The sequence below is a fragment of the Nansenia antarctica genome (genome assembly GCF_963989245.1).
Source record: "Nansenia antarctica genome assembly, chromosome: 6".
In the NCBI taxonomy this organism is placed as follows: Eukaryota; Metazoa; Chordata; class Actinopteri; order Argentiniformes; family Microstomatidae; genus Nansenia; species Nansenia antarctica.
This window is the reverse complement of record NC_137676.1, coordinates 34,097,870-34,111,873: the sequence shown is the minus strand read 5'-3', so window position 1 is coordinate 34,111,873 and position 14,004 is coordinate 34,097,870.

The following is a 14,004-nucleotide window of genomic DNA, read 5'->3' as shown; positions in this document are numbered from 1 at the left end:
AGCTACATGGGACACTGACAGACAGCTACATGGGACACTGACAGACAGCTACATGGGACATTGACAGACAGACAGCTACATGGGACATTGCCAGAAAGAAAGCTACATGGGACACTGACAGACAGCTACATGGGACATTGACAGACAGACAGCTACATGGGACACTGACAGACAGCTACAGGGGACATTGACAGACAGCCAGCTACATGGGACATTGGCAGACAGACAGCTACATGGGACACTGACAGACAGCTACATGGAACACTGACAGACAGACAGCTACATGGGACACTGACAGACAGCTACATGGGACACTGACAGACAGCTACATTGGACACTGACAGACAGCTACATGGGACACTGACAGACAGACAGCTACATGGGACACTGACAGACAGACAGCTACAATAGACACTGACAGACAGACAGCTACATGGGACATTGATAGACAGCTACATTGACAGACACAGCCTCCACAGCCCAAAACAAACAAGTTCCCCAGCTACAACTATCTGTTAGCATTTAGCAAACACTTATCCTGTCTTTTTTTATTCTAACAACATATTAAAAAGCAAACAACATATTCATGGAACACTAGTTAGTCTTTTGAGAGGTATTTTGGGAATTCATGAGCAAACGTATCAATGCAAGTTGTTCAGAAACAATTCTTAAACATTCTAAATTGCTTACTTGAATATTTGCTGTGCACAATACTGTACAAATTATCAGGACATTACATCATTTTGATAACAATCATTGCCTTTTCAATGAAATATTTGGAACATTTGGTACAGAGTGACTTACCAATGCGTAGTCTTTCTCCAACTGACTGACTCCCAGAATGTTCACATCCCAAGACTCTAGCCCTATGGCATCGTTTGTGACATCACATCATTGTGACATCACACTGTTCTTGAGCCTGTGAAGATGCAGTTTGGGCATTTCTCTCTAGTTATGGTAACTGTGTTAATTGACAGACAGCTACATGGGACACTGACAGACAGCTACATGGGACACTGACAGACAGACAGCTACATGGGACAGACAGACAGCTACATGGGACATTGACAGAAAGCTACATGGGACACTGACAGACAGACAGCTACATGGGACAGACAGACAGGTAAATGGGACATTGACAGACAGCTACATGGGACACTGACAGACAGACAGCTACATGGGACACTGACAGACAGCTACATGGGACACTGTCAGACAGACAGCTAAATGGGACATTGACAGACAGCTACATGGGACACTGACAGACAGACAGCTACATGGGACACTGACAGACAGCTACATGGGACAGACAGACAGCTACATGGGACACTGACAGACAGCTACATTGGACAGACAGACAGCTACATGGGACACTGACAGACAGACAGCTACATGGGACACTGACAGACAGAGAGCTACATGGGACACTGACAGACAGACAGCTACATGGGACACTGACAGACAGACAGCTACATGTCACAGAGCTTCACCAGCACCAGGAGGCCCTCCATCACAGAACTTCACCAGGAGGCTCTCCATCACAGAGCTTCACCAGCACCAGGAGGCCCTCCATCACAGAACTTCACCAGGAGGCCCTCCATCACAGAGCTGCACCAGGAGGCTCTCCATCACAGAGCTTCACCAGCACCAGGAGGCTCTCCATCACAGAGCTGCACCAGGAGGCCCTCCATCACAGAGCTGCACCAGGAGGCTCTCCATCACAGAGCTTCACCTGGAGGCTCTCCATCTCAGAGCTCCACCAGGAGGCTCTCCATCACAGAGCTCCAGGAGGCTCTCCATCACAGAGCTCCACCAGGAGGCTCTCCATCACAGAGCTCCACCAGGAGGCTCTCCATCACAGCTTCACCAGGAGGCTCTCCATCACAGAGCTTCACCAGCACCAGGAGGCTCTCCATCACAGAGCTGCACCAGGAGGCTCTCCATCACAGAGCTCCACCAGGAGGCGCTGCATCACAGAGCTTCACCAGGAGGCTCTCCATCACAGAGCTTCACCAGGAGGCTCTCCATCACAGAGCTGCACCAGGAGGCTCTTCATCACAGAGCTCCACCAGGAGGCTCTCAATCACAGAGCTCCACCAGGAGGCTCTCCATCACAGAGCTTCACCAGGAGGCTCTCCATCACAGAGCTTCACCAGCAGCAGGAGGCTCTCCATCACAGAGCTGCACCAGGAGGCTCTCCATCACAGAGCTTCACCAGAACCAGGAGGCTCTCCATCACAGAGCTCCACCAGGAGGCTCTCCATCACAGAGCTCCACCAGGAGGCTCTCCATCACAGAGCTTCACCAGGAGGCTCTCCATCACAGAGCTTCACCAGCACCAGGAGGCTCTCCATCACAGAGCTGCACCAGGAGGCCCTCCATCACAGAGCTGCACCAGGAGGCGCTGCATCACAGAGCTTCACCAGGAGGCTCTCCATCACAGAGCTCCACCAGGAGGCTCTCCATCACAGAGCTGCACCAGGAGGCGCTGCATCACAGAGCTTCACCAGGAGGCTCTCCATCACAGAGCTCCACCAGGAGGCTCTCCATCACAGAGCTTCACCAGCTACCTCATCGTTAGCCCTGCATAAAGACCCGTTCCAGCCTTCACTTCTCTGCCAGATCGTAGCTTCAGCTTACCGTAAAGATACGCTTCCAGCTCCCCTACCTATTTACTACCCTGCCTGTATCTGCCTCCTACTTACCCCTGTTTTGCCTTTACCCCCCCAGTACCCCTACCGGACTCCTGCTACCTGCCCTCCTGCCTGCCTGCCTGCCCTACCTGCCCTCTTGCCTGCCTGCCCTACCTGCCCTCCTCCTACCTGCCTGCCTCCCCTACCTGCCCTCCTGCCTGTCCTACCTGCCCTCTTGCCTGCCTGCCCTACCGGCCTGACCCCTGCCTGCCTAACGACTACTCTTCCTGCCTAAGCCCCTGCCTGCCTGCCGACTACCCCTCCTGCCAAACCCCCCTGCCTGCCTGCCGACAACCCCTCCTGCCTAAACCCCCTGCCTGCCTGCTGACTACGCCCCCTGCCTGACCCCCCGCTTGCCCTACGACCATTCCCTGCCTACGCCCTAAAATAAATCATACTTTATTTTACTCTAACCTGTCTCTGTCTGTGTCTGCGCTTGGGTTCCCTATCTGACCGTAACAGTACGATCTGGCCATGGAACTGAACCCAGCATCGGTCCTACGAGCCCTCACAGAACAGGGCAGACTGCTGGGGCAACACTCTGATGCCCTTATGGCCCTGGGAGGGCAATCCTCTACCCGTACTAAACGCCTGGAACGGCTAGAGGAGGCGTTTGTGGAGATGAGCAAAGACTTTAAGAGACTCACTTCCACGGTCATCGGATCCGACACCACTCACAGCCCCCCTGCTCCTTCCCCTGGTCCTCCTATGCCCGTTCACGCACCGTCCCACTCTCCACCCACGACTCCACTCCCCGAGCGCTATGGTGGCGACCTCGGTTCTTGTCGTCCGTTTTTACTACAGTGCTCCTTACTGTTCGAGCTACGACCCCAGGCTTTTAGCTCGGACCGCACTTGCATTGCGTACCTCATTGGACTATTGAAGGGTCCCGCTCTCGACTGGGCTGCGGCGGTCTGGGAGAGACAGACAGTAACTTGAGATTCTTACCAAGACTTCGTTGGGGAGATGCGCAGGGTCTTTGACCATCCTGTCGCTGGTCGGGACACCGCCAGACGTCTTCACTCCCTCCGTCAGGGGACCCGTAGTGTGGCTGAACTAGCCATCGAATTCCGTACCCTGGCGGCGGAGAGCGGGTGGAATGACGAGGCTCTCCAGAGTTCCTTTTCACAAGCGCTTAGTGAGAGACTTAAGGACGAACTTGCTTCCCGGGACGAACCAGAGAGTCTGGAACAACTCATCACTTTGGCCATTCGTCTTGACAACCTTTTTCGGGAGCGCCGTAGGGAACGGTCTGAACATCAGGTAGTGCCCACTTCCTCCTCCTCAGCCCCGCCCCGATCCTCTCTCCTGTCCTATGCCGGATCCTCCCGAGTACGGACGGAGATGGCCGAGCCTGAGCCCATGCAACTCGGTAGGGCTCGCTTAACAGCAGAAGAACGTACTCGCCGAGTGACTTCCAAGGCTTGCCTATACTGTGGGTGTATGGGGCATTTTCTGTCGTCTTGTCCTCTCCGCCCGCTAAACGAGCAGGCTCGACCGTAATTGACGAGGTACGTTCGAGCCAGACCTATATGTCTTCCCCTCTCTCTCGTCTCCAACTTCAGGCTCATCTTCTGTGGCATGGCCAATCCCAGCCCTTTTCTGTCCTTATTGACTCCGGGGCAGATGAGAGTTTTATGGATATTGATGTGGCACGGCAGCTGGGGATTGAACTGGTCCATTTAGAAACACCTCTCAAAGCTAAGGGACTCAATGGCAGACACGGGCCAGGTTAGTTCTTGGAGCCCTCACTGTCTCACCCATTGCCTTCGTGCTGCTCGGAGCTCAGCCCCCACCAAGACACTCCCGCTTCATGAGCCTCCTGACCTAACCTCTGTGCCTGTGCAGTACCACAACCTCGCTCCGGTGTTCAGCAAACACCATGCCCAGTCACTATCCCCCACCGCCCTTATGATTGCGCCATCAACCTCCTTCCCGACGCACCCCTTCCTAGTAGCCGGCTGTTCAATCTGTCCCGGCCGGAGCGTGAGGCCATGGAGACCTACATCCAGGACTCATTATCCGCCGGTGCTATTCGTCCTTCTTCCTCTCCTGTGGGTGCTGGGTTTTTCTTTGTGGGGAAGAAGGACGGCACTTTGAGGCCCTGTATTGATTATCGAGGCCTTAATAACATCACTGTCAAAAACAAGTATCCTTTGCCTCTTATTAGCTCTGCCTTCACCCCCCTTCACGGCTCCACCATCTTCACCAAACTGGACCTACGCAACGCTTACCACCTGGTCCGCATCCGTGAAGGGGATGAATGGAAGACGGCTTTCAACACCCCCCTAGGCCATTTCGAGTACCTAGTCATGCCTTTTGGCCTTACCAACGCCCCCGCGGTTTTCCAAAACCTCATAAATGACGTTCTTCGAGACATGATAGGAATTTTTGTTTTTGTCTACCTGGATGACATTTTAATTTTTTCTAAGGACCTTGCCACCCACCAGCAACACGTCCGCCAAGTCCTTCAGCGGCTGCTGGAGAATCGCCTGTTCGCCAAGGCGGAGAAATGTGAGTTCCACGTCCCCTCGGTTTCCTTCCTGGGCTACATTATTGCCCAGGGCGAGGTTCAGATGGACCCCACCAAGGTCACTGCGGTTACTCTTTGGCCCGCCCCAATCACTCTGAAGCAGTTGCAGCGGTTCCTGGGCTTCGCCAACTTTTACAGGCGCTTTATCCGGGACTATAGCCGCATCGCTGCCCCTCTCACAGCCCTCACCTCAACCGCTGTATCCTTTCGGTGGACTGAGGAGGCTGAGAGAGCCTTTAAGGACCTCAAGAAACGCTTCAGCTCCGCCCCTGTCCTCATCCAGCCGGCCCCTGACCTACAGTTCGTTGTGGAGGTGGACGCTTGGGACACAGGTGCGGGAGCTGTTCTCTCTCAGAGACCCAAGGCGGACAGCGGGTGGAATGACGAGGCTCTCTAGAGTTCCTTTTCACAAGCGCTTAGTGAGAGACTTAAGGACAAACTTGCTTCCCGGGACGAACCAGAGAGTCTGGAACAACTCATCACTTTGGCCATTCGTCTTAACAACCGTTTTCAGGAGCGCCGTAGGGAACGATCTGAACATCAGGTAGTGCCCACTTCCTCCTCCTCAGCCCCGCCCCGATCCTCTCTCCTGTCCTATGCCGGATCCTCCCGAGTACGGACGGAGATGGCCGAGCCTGAGCCCATGCAACTCGTTAGGGCTCGCTTAACAGCAGAAGAACGTACTCGCCGAGTGACTTCCAAGGCTTGCCTATACTGTGGGTGTATGGGGCATTTTCTGTCGTCTTGTCCTCTCCGCCCGCTAAACGAGCAGGCTCGACCGTAATTGACGAGGTACGTTCGAGCCAGACCTATATGTCTTCCCCTCTCTCTCGTCTCCAACTTCAGGCTCATCTTCTGTGGCATGGCCAATCCCAGCCCTTTTCTGTCCTTATTGACTCCGGGGCAGATGAGAGTTTTATGGATATTGATGTGGCACGGCAGCTGGGGATTGAACTGGTCCATTTAGAAACACCTCTCAAAGCTAAGGGACTCAATGGCAGACACGGGCCAGGTTAGTTCTTGGAGCCCTCACTGTCTCACCCATTGCCTTCGTGCTGGTCGGAGCTCAGCCCCCACCAAGACACTCCCGCTTCATGAGCCTCCTGACCTAACCTCTGTGCCTGTGCAGTACCACAACCTCGCTCCGGTGTTCAGCAAACACCATGCCCAGTCACTACCCCCCCACCGCCCTTATGATTGCGCCATCAACCTCCTTCCCGACGCACCCCTTCCTAGTAGCCGGCTGTTCAATCTGTCCCGGCCGGAGCGTGAGGCCATGGAGACCTACATCCAGGACTCATTATCCGCCGGTGCTATTCGTCCTTCTTCCTCTCCTGTGGGTGCTGGGTTTTTCTTTGTGGGGAAGAAGGACGGCACTTTGAGGCCCTGTATTGATTATCGAGGCCTTAATAACATCACTGTCAAAAACAAGTATCCTTTGCCTCTTATTAGCTCTGCCTTCACCCCCCTTCACGGCTCCACCATCTTCACCAAACTGGACCTACGCAACGCTTACCACCTGGTCCGCATCCGTGAAGGGGATGAATGGAAGACGGCTTTCAACACCCCCCTAGGCCATTTCGAGTACCTAGTCATGCCTTTTGGCCTTACCAAACCCCCCGTGGTTTACCAAAACCCCCCCTTACCCCCGTGGTTTTCCAAAACCTCATAAATGACGTTCTTCGAGACATGATAGGAATTTTTGTTTTTGTCTACCTGGATGACATTTTAATTTTTTCTAAGGACCTTGCCACCCACCAGCAACACGTCCGCCAAGTCCTTCAGCGGCTGCTGGAGAATCGCCTGTTCGCCAAGGCGGAGAAATGTGAGTTCCACGTCCCCTCGGTTTCCTTCCTGGGCTACATTATTGCCCAGGGCGAGGTTCAGATGGACCCCACCAAGGTCACTGCGGTTACTCTTTGGCCCGCCCCAACCACTCTGAAGCAGTTGAGAGAGATTGAGATTGAGATTGAGATTGAGATAACGTTTATTGCCACTATGCATTACACATATAGCAATTTGCTTCGTCACCACAGCAAGTGCGTTTATACTTTTTTCACATATCAAAAAGTTGCAGCGGTTCCTGGGCTTCGCCAACTTTTACAGGCGCTTTATCCGGGACTATAGCCGCATCGCTGCCCCTCTCACAGCCCTCACCTCAACCGCTGTATCCTTTCGGTGGACTGAGGAGGCTGAGAGAGCCTTTAAGGACCTCAAGGAACGCTTCAGCTCTGCCCCTGTCCTCATCCAGCCGGACCCTGACCTACAGTTCGTTGTGGAGGTGGACGCTTCGGACACAGGTGCGGGAGCTGTTCTCTCTCAGAGACCCAAGGCGGACAGCAAGATGCATCCCTGTGCTTTCTTCTCTCGCCGTTTTTCCCCCGCAGAGAAGAACTATGATGTGGGAAACCGGGAGTTGTTGGCAGTTAAACTGGCTCTGGAAGAGTGGCGTCATTGGCTGGAGGGTGCGGTCGTCCCTTTCATTGTTTGGACGGACCATAAGAACCTGTCTTATATTCAGTCTGCCAAACGGTTGAACTCCCGGCAAGCCAGATGGGCTCTCTTCTTCGGGCGTTTCAATTTCAGTCTTACCTACCGTCCTGGGTCCCGCAACATCAAGCCTGACGCGCTTTCCCGTCAGTTCACGGGGGACGAGACCTGCTCAGACCCGGAACCTATCCTACCTCCCACTTGCCTTGTGGCAGCGGTTACTTGGGAGATCCAGTCTCTGGTGCGCCATGCACAGCTTGACCAGGCTGATCCTGGCAACGGCCCAGAGAACCGCCTGTTCGTCCCTGACGCTGTTCGCTCCCAGGTCCTACAGTGGGGCCACAGCAATCGCCTGACCTGCCACCCGGAGGTAAACCGCACCCTGGCCTTCCTACGGCAACACTTCTGGTGGCCAACGATGGGGGGGGGATACCCGTGAGTTCGTCTCGGCCTGCCCCGTCTGCGCCCAGAACAAGAACCTGCACCGGCATCCCACTGGTCTCCTTCAGCCCCTGCCGGTTCCCCGTCGCCCCTGGTCCCATATATCTATGGATTTCGTCACCGGACTACCACCGTCCGAGGCAAATACCACCATCCTGACGGTGGTAGATCGCTTTTCCAAGGCTGCTCATTTTATTCCGCTGCCTGGCTTGCCCTCGGCAAAAGAGACGGCTCAGCTGATGGTCCTTCACGTCTTCCGCATTCACGGACTACCTTCAGACATCGTATCGGACCGGGGCCCACAATTTACCTCTCAATTCTGGAAGGCTTTCTGTACCCTCATTGGTTCCACCCTCAGCCTGTCATCAGGCTTCCACCCCCAGTCCAATGGACAGTCGGAGCGGGCCAACCAGGACCTGGAGACCGCCCTGCGCTGCCTGTCCTCCTCCAACCCTACTACCTGGAGCCAACAATTGCCCTGGGTGGAGTACGCCCACAACTCCCTTCCCAACTCCTCCACGCTTCTTTCACCCTTCCAGTGCGCCCTCGGATACCAACCCCCTCTCTTTCCGGACCAGGAGGAAGAGGTCGGGGTACCCTCGGCCCAACATTTTATTCGCCGTTGTCGCCAGACCTGGAAGAAGGCTCGGACTACCCTGGTCCGCTCTGTGGCCAGGTATAAGCGCCAGGCCGATCGCCATCGTGTCCCTGCTCCCCGCTACCAGGTTGGACAGAGGGTCTGGCTCTCCACCCGAGACCTACCCCTCAAAGTGGAGTCTCAAAAGCTAGCCCCCAGATACATCGGACCCTTTCCCATCAGCAGGATTATCACCCGCTCTGCTGTTCGCCTCTGGTTGCCCCGCTCCATGCGAATTCATCCTACCTTCCATGTGTCCAAGATAAAACCGGTTACCTGACCCCCCGCTTGCCCTACGACCATTCCCTGCCTACGCCCTAAAATAAATCATACTTTATTTTACTCTAACCTGTCTCTGTCTGTGTCTGCGCTTGGGTTCCCTATCTGACCGTAACACCACGTTGGAGAACAGCCTTTACCGCCGTCTCAATTAGACTTAAACTTTGTAGCACAATCACATAGCAAGCTAAAAGGCACTTAATGAGCAACGTCTTCTTGGTTGTTGCTTCTTCAGGGACAGAGGTTACCAGCACGTGACCCCTGTTGGAGAACAGCCTTTACCGCTGTCTCAATTAGATAGAGGGTATAGAGCTAAAAGGCACTTAATGAGCGACGTCTTCTTGGTTGTTGCTTCTTCAGGGACAGAGGTTACCAGCACGTGACCCCCGTTGGAGAACAGCCTTTACCGCTGTCTCAATTAGATAGAGGGTATAGAGGTGAGAGAATGTAAACTTAAACTTTTTAGCACAATCACATAACAAGCTAAAGGCCACTTAATGACCGACATCATTAAGAAGAATCTGACCACAGGTTGGACATAGTCCATGCTAGAGTAGTGAAGAGCATATAGTCCATGCTAGAGTAGTGAAGAGCATTTTGTCCAAGCTGCAGTGCTCCAAATTTCACAGTAACCACATGATAGAGTAAACAGTTGTATCAGAGTAGAACTAGATGCCACCATGCCAGACAAGACCAAAACAGGACCACAGACTGCCCAGCACTGGACCAGAAAGAGAGAGAGTGTCTAACAGCTTTGGGGCCAAAGCTTCATTCCAGCCAGCATGAATGAATGAATGAAAACCCTTGTTCCTACCTTGTCATGATCCCTATTCACAGTGTAGTGAAGAGTCTCTAGTCCATGCTAGAGTAGTGAAGAGCATATAGTCCATGCTAGAGTAGTGAAGAGCATAGTCCATGCTAGTGTAGTGAAGAGCATATAGTCCATGCTAGTGTAGTGAAGAGCATATAGTATATGGAAAATCCCAGTAGATCAGCACTTTCTGAAATACTCAAAACAGCCTGTCTGGCACCAACACCCATGCCATGTTCAAAGTCACTTAAATCCCCTTTCTTTCCCATTCTGATGCTTGGTTTGAACTTCAGCAGATCGTCTTGACCATGTCTACATGCCTAAATGCTTTGAGCTGCTGCCACATAATTGGCTGATTTGATATTTGCGTTAACGTGCAGTTGAAAATGTGTAGTGGCTTCAAACTATTTAGTAACCACCATCCAGGCAAGGCAGGGGTTTTGACGCACGTCCAAATATTCAAACCAACAAAGTTGTAATCCAGTCCAGGTAGAATTGAGAACAAAAATATGGATTTATTCTCCTTTAAAATAAACATAACATTCACAGTTCCAATGGCATCTTTAGAAAACAGAAAATAACAACAGAACAAAATATCATTCCAATACTGACTCACTTTCTATAATGTCTTTCTTTGAGTTTCCTTAAGTTGTTTCCTTGAGTGTGTGTGCATGTGCACCTGTGATGTACGCTCAATGCAAATGCAAGCTGCAGTGCTCCAAATGACACAGTAACCACATGATAGAGCCAACAGTCATATCAGAGTAGAACTAGATGCCACCATGCCAGACAAGACCAAAACAGGACACAGCAAAATGCCCACCACTGGGCCAGAAAGAGAGAGAGAGAGAGAGAGAGAGAGAGAGAGAGAGAGAGAGAGAGAGAGAGAGAGAGAGAGAGAGAGAGAGAGAGAGAGAGAGAGAGAGAGAGAGAGAGAGTGTCTAACAGCTTTGGGGCCAAAGCTTCATTCCAGCCAGCATGAATGAATGAAAACCCTTGTTCCTACCTTGTCATGATCCCAATCCAACAACATGTCCATTTTGAAGACCTGGGAACAGAACAAAGGTTTCAATACTAAAAAAATACTATACCTTTAGAGACTTAAGTCCATGTGACACAGTCTGGTGAAAAGGTGAATTCTCCAGTTGAGCAAATGAGCAAAGTATTTAGTGATCCTTCTTTAAAAAAAGCAATTTTTTTCATTTTCTTATGAAAGTTGAAGTGTTGAAGAGCCCACTAACAGTTTTAGGATCTGAACACTGTGGCTGTGTTCGGAATAGCATACTAGCATACTACTCATACTAGATATGACGTCAATTTTTAGTATGCAGTGCGTTCACACTGTACAGTATGCGAGATTTGAGTATGCGAGAAATGTAGTATGCGAGCAATATTTCCGGGATAATTGAAGTATGTTACGATGGACACTTTTGGCGTACTGCTTCCCCAAAATGCATTTCGCGTCCAGGGTTGCAGGGTTGCGTCCAGGGTTGCCAGATGGGGCGGGTTACCGCCGAATGGGCTACTTGATTTTGAGGTTATAGAAAGTTTGTAAATTGTCAATCCCATCTGGCAACCCTGTGCGCTTTCAGCCTCGTCAAACTGCGTCATACAAACTTGTCATACAGCTGTTGTTTACATTGCCTGGGAACCGAAAGCTTGCAATAAACATCGGTTTTTGCACATATTTGAGTGTGCAGATGCTGCTTTTTTGCACTCTATTTGATACTCTTCAGTTGCAGCACCCCAGCTAAGTCTGATCACGGATGAGCGGTGGTATTTTCACTATACTGGGAATTAACATGGTGAAATGCATTCTTAGACAAGGCTACGTCGTCACGATTACAAATGCCACTTGAAATGCATGAAATCCAAGTTTATTTGTGTCTTACACACATGTTCGCTTAGTATTTGACTGATTGTAACCCAATCACGAATGATCCCAGTATTGTCGCATCAGACGGACAAGTTGTGGGGCTTTTCCATTGACCGGCCTGGCACGGCTCGGCTCAGTTCGCTTCGGCCCGCTTTTGAACAGTTCTGGGTACTGGCGCTTTTCCACTAGACACGAGAGACCAGGATCGAGTAGGAGGAGTAGGAGATAGTAGGCGGAGTTACGCGTCATAACAGCGCGCCATGGTGGTGATGTATATTTTCACGAGACACAACACAGCCACAACAACAGCAACATGGAGGAACTTGCAGCTATCCTATGCCTGTCCCTCGGCATGTGGTATATTATTAACCATGGTTTTTGGGAGAGAAAAGAGAGAAGACAGAAGAGCGAAGACAGAAGGAAGGATACTCGAAAGAGGAATGCTGAAAAGAGAAAGAAACTTATGTGGGCTATCGTAAGGAGATGGCTACTACTTTACCTCACTGTAGCATCATTGTTATGTTCAGCATATGAGACGGCTACTGCCTGATTGTCTGCATGTTTGAATCATTTCTATTGGATTTTGTTCTACACATAATAAAGTCATGTTTTTTGAACCCTTAAAACCACTGCCTTCACTTGTCTGCTTTATGAACTGTAGCATCATTGTTATGTTGAGCATATGGGATTGGGAAGCGATGTATTTCTACGAAAAGGCTGACTGACGCGGGGCTCCAATCTCCGCGTTTATAGAGTGCTCCGGTGTCTTGCTGGTAGTCAAATATATGTATGTATATATACAGCATATGGATGTTACGTGCCTGTTACCTGCCGATTTCAGTTCTAGTAGTTTAGATCTCGCAACCAGGGAAACGCCGACAAGACGCGAATCTACCGGCATTTGACTCATGAGTGTTACGTCTGTAGTTTTACGACAGTTGGGACTTTACGACGTGCCGTATTACGTTTTGTGTTACACACGTTGTTGATTAAATGGAGTACACGTTCTGACTAAGCTCTGAGTTCAGTCTCCATTATTGAACATAACATTGGCGACGAGGATGGCTGATTGTTCTCTATCAACACCCCCTCCTTTCCTAGCAGTCCCGGCAGAACCACCGATTCCGTGGGGCCGCTGGATTTCCTCTTTCGAAACATACATCCTAGCTGCCGGCTTGGAGGATGTATCAGACAAGAGGAAATATGCGCTGTTGCGGCACTGCCTGGGAGCGGAGGGTCAGCGCGTGTTTGAAACTCTCGGCCCTGCGGCGAGATACACAGACGCTGTGGAACTATTGAAGCAACACTTCGCCCCTCCACAAAGCGCTCTTCTCCGCCGCGTCATATTCAGACGAAGACACCAACGAACAGGTGAGACAGTGACACAGTATGTGGCTGATCTGCGGGGTTTGGCGAGCGTATGCAAGTTCGGGACATTACAGAACGAAATGATAAGAGACCAACTCATCTTACACACGAACTGTGACAAGATTAGGGAAAAACTGTTACTGGAAAATGATGAACTTACATTATCAGCAGCTCTGAACATGGCGGCCCAGGTTGAAACAGCTTTAGAATGTGCAGTTAGTTTTTCAGCCTCTCCCAGCTCACCGGCAGAGGGCGCGCACAGCCTACAGGTGCCCCTCCTCCACGTGAGTGCAACCAGCGGCGGGGAGAGCATTTTACTGGCCTCTCGGTCACGCGACCAGCCACACCAGCCGTGTGGGAATTGCGGCTCTTCTGCACACAATTCAAGAGCTCAGACATGCCCAGCCCGTGGTAAAACCTGCTCCAACTGCGGGAGACTAAACCACTTTCACAAGGTCTGCAGGTCTGCCCCAGCTAGAGCTTCCCAGTCACCTACCACAGTCATCCATAATGTCAGCTCAGGACGAGCGCCATTCAAAACATGCTCGTTGATGGTTGGTGATGTCACTCTGCCGCTCCTCCTAGACACTGGAGCCACAGTGTCCCTTGTGAACTTGACGACCTATACACAGTTCTTCTCCCATGTGCCCCTGGGGTTGCCCTCCACCACCCTGCGTGGCTATGCCAACTCTAAGATTGACATTGTGGGCTCTTTTCAGCTGCCTGTGAAGTACGGGGAGAGGACACTGCCGGCTTTCAGGTTCAACGTTGCACGCCACGGGACCAACTTGTTAGTCCTCGACCTGTTCAACGCCCTCGGTTTCACCCTGCTAGACACAGCTGGCTCAGAGATTCACACCGTTTCCATCCCCTGGC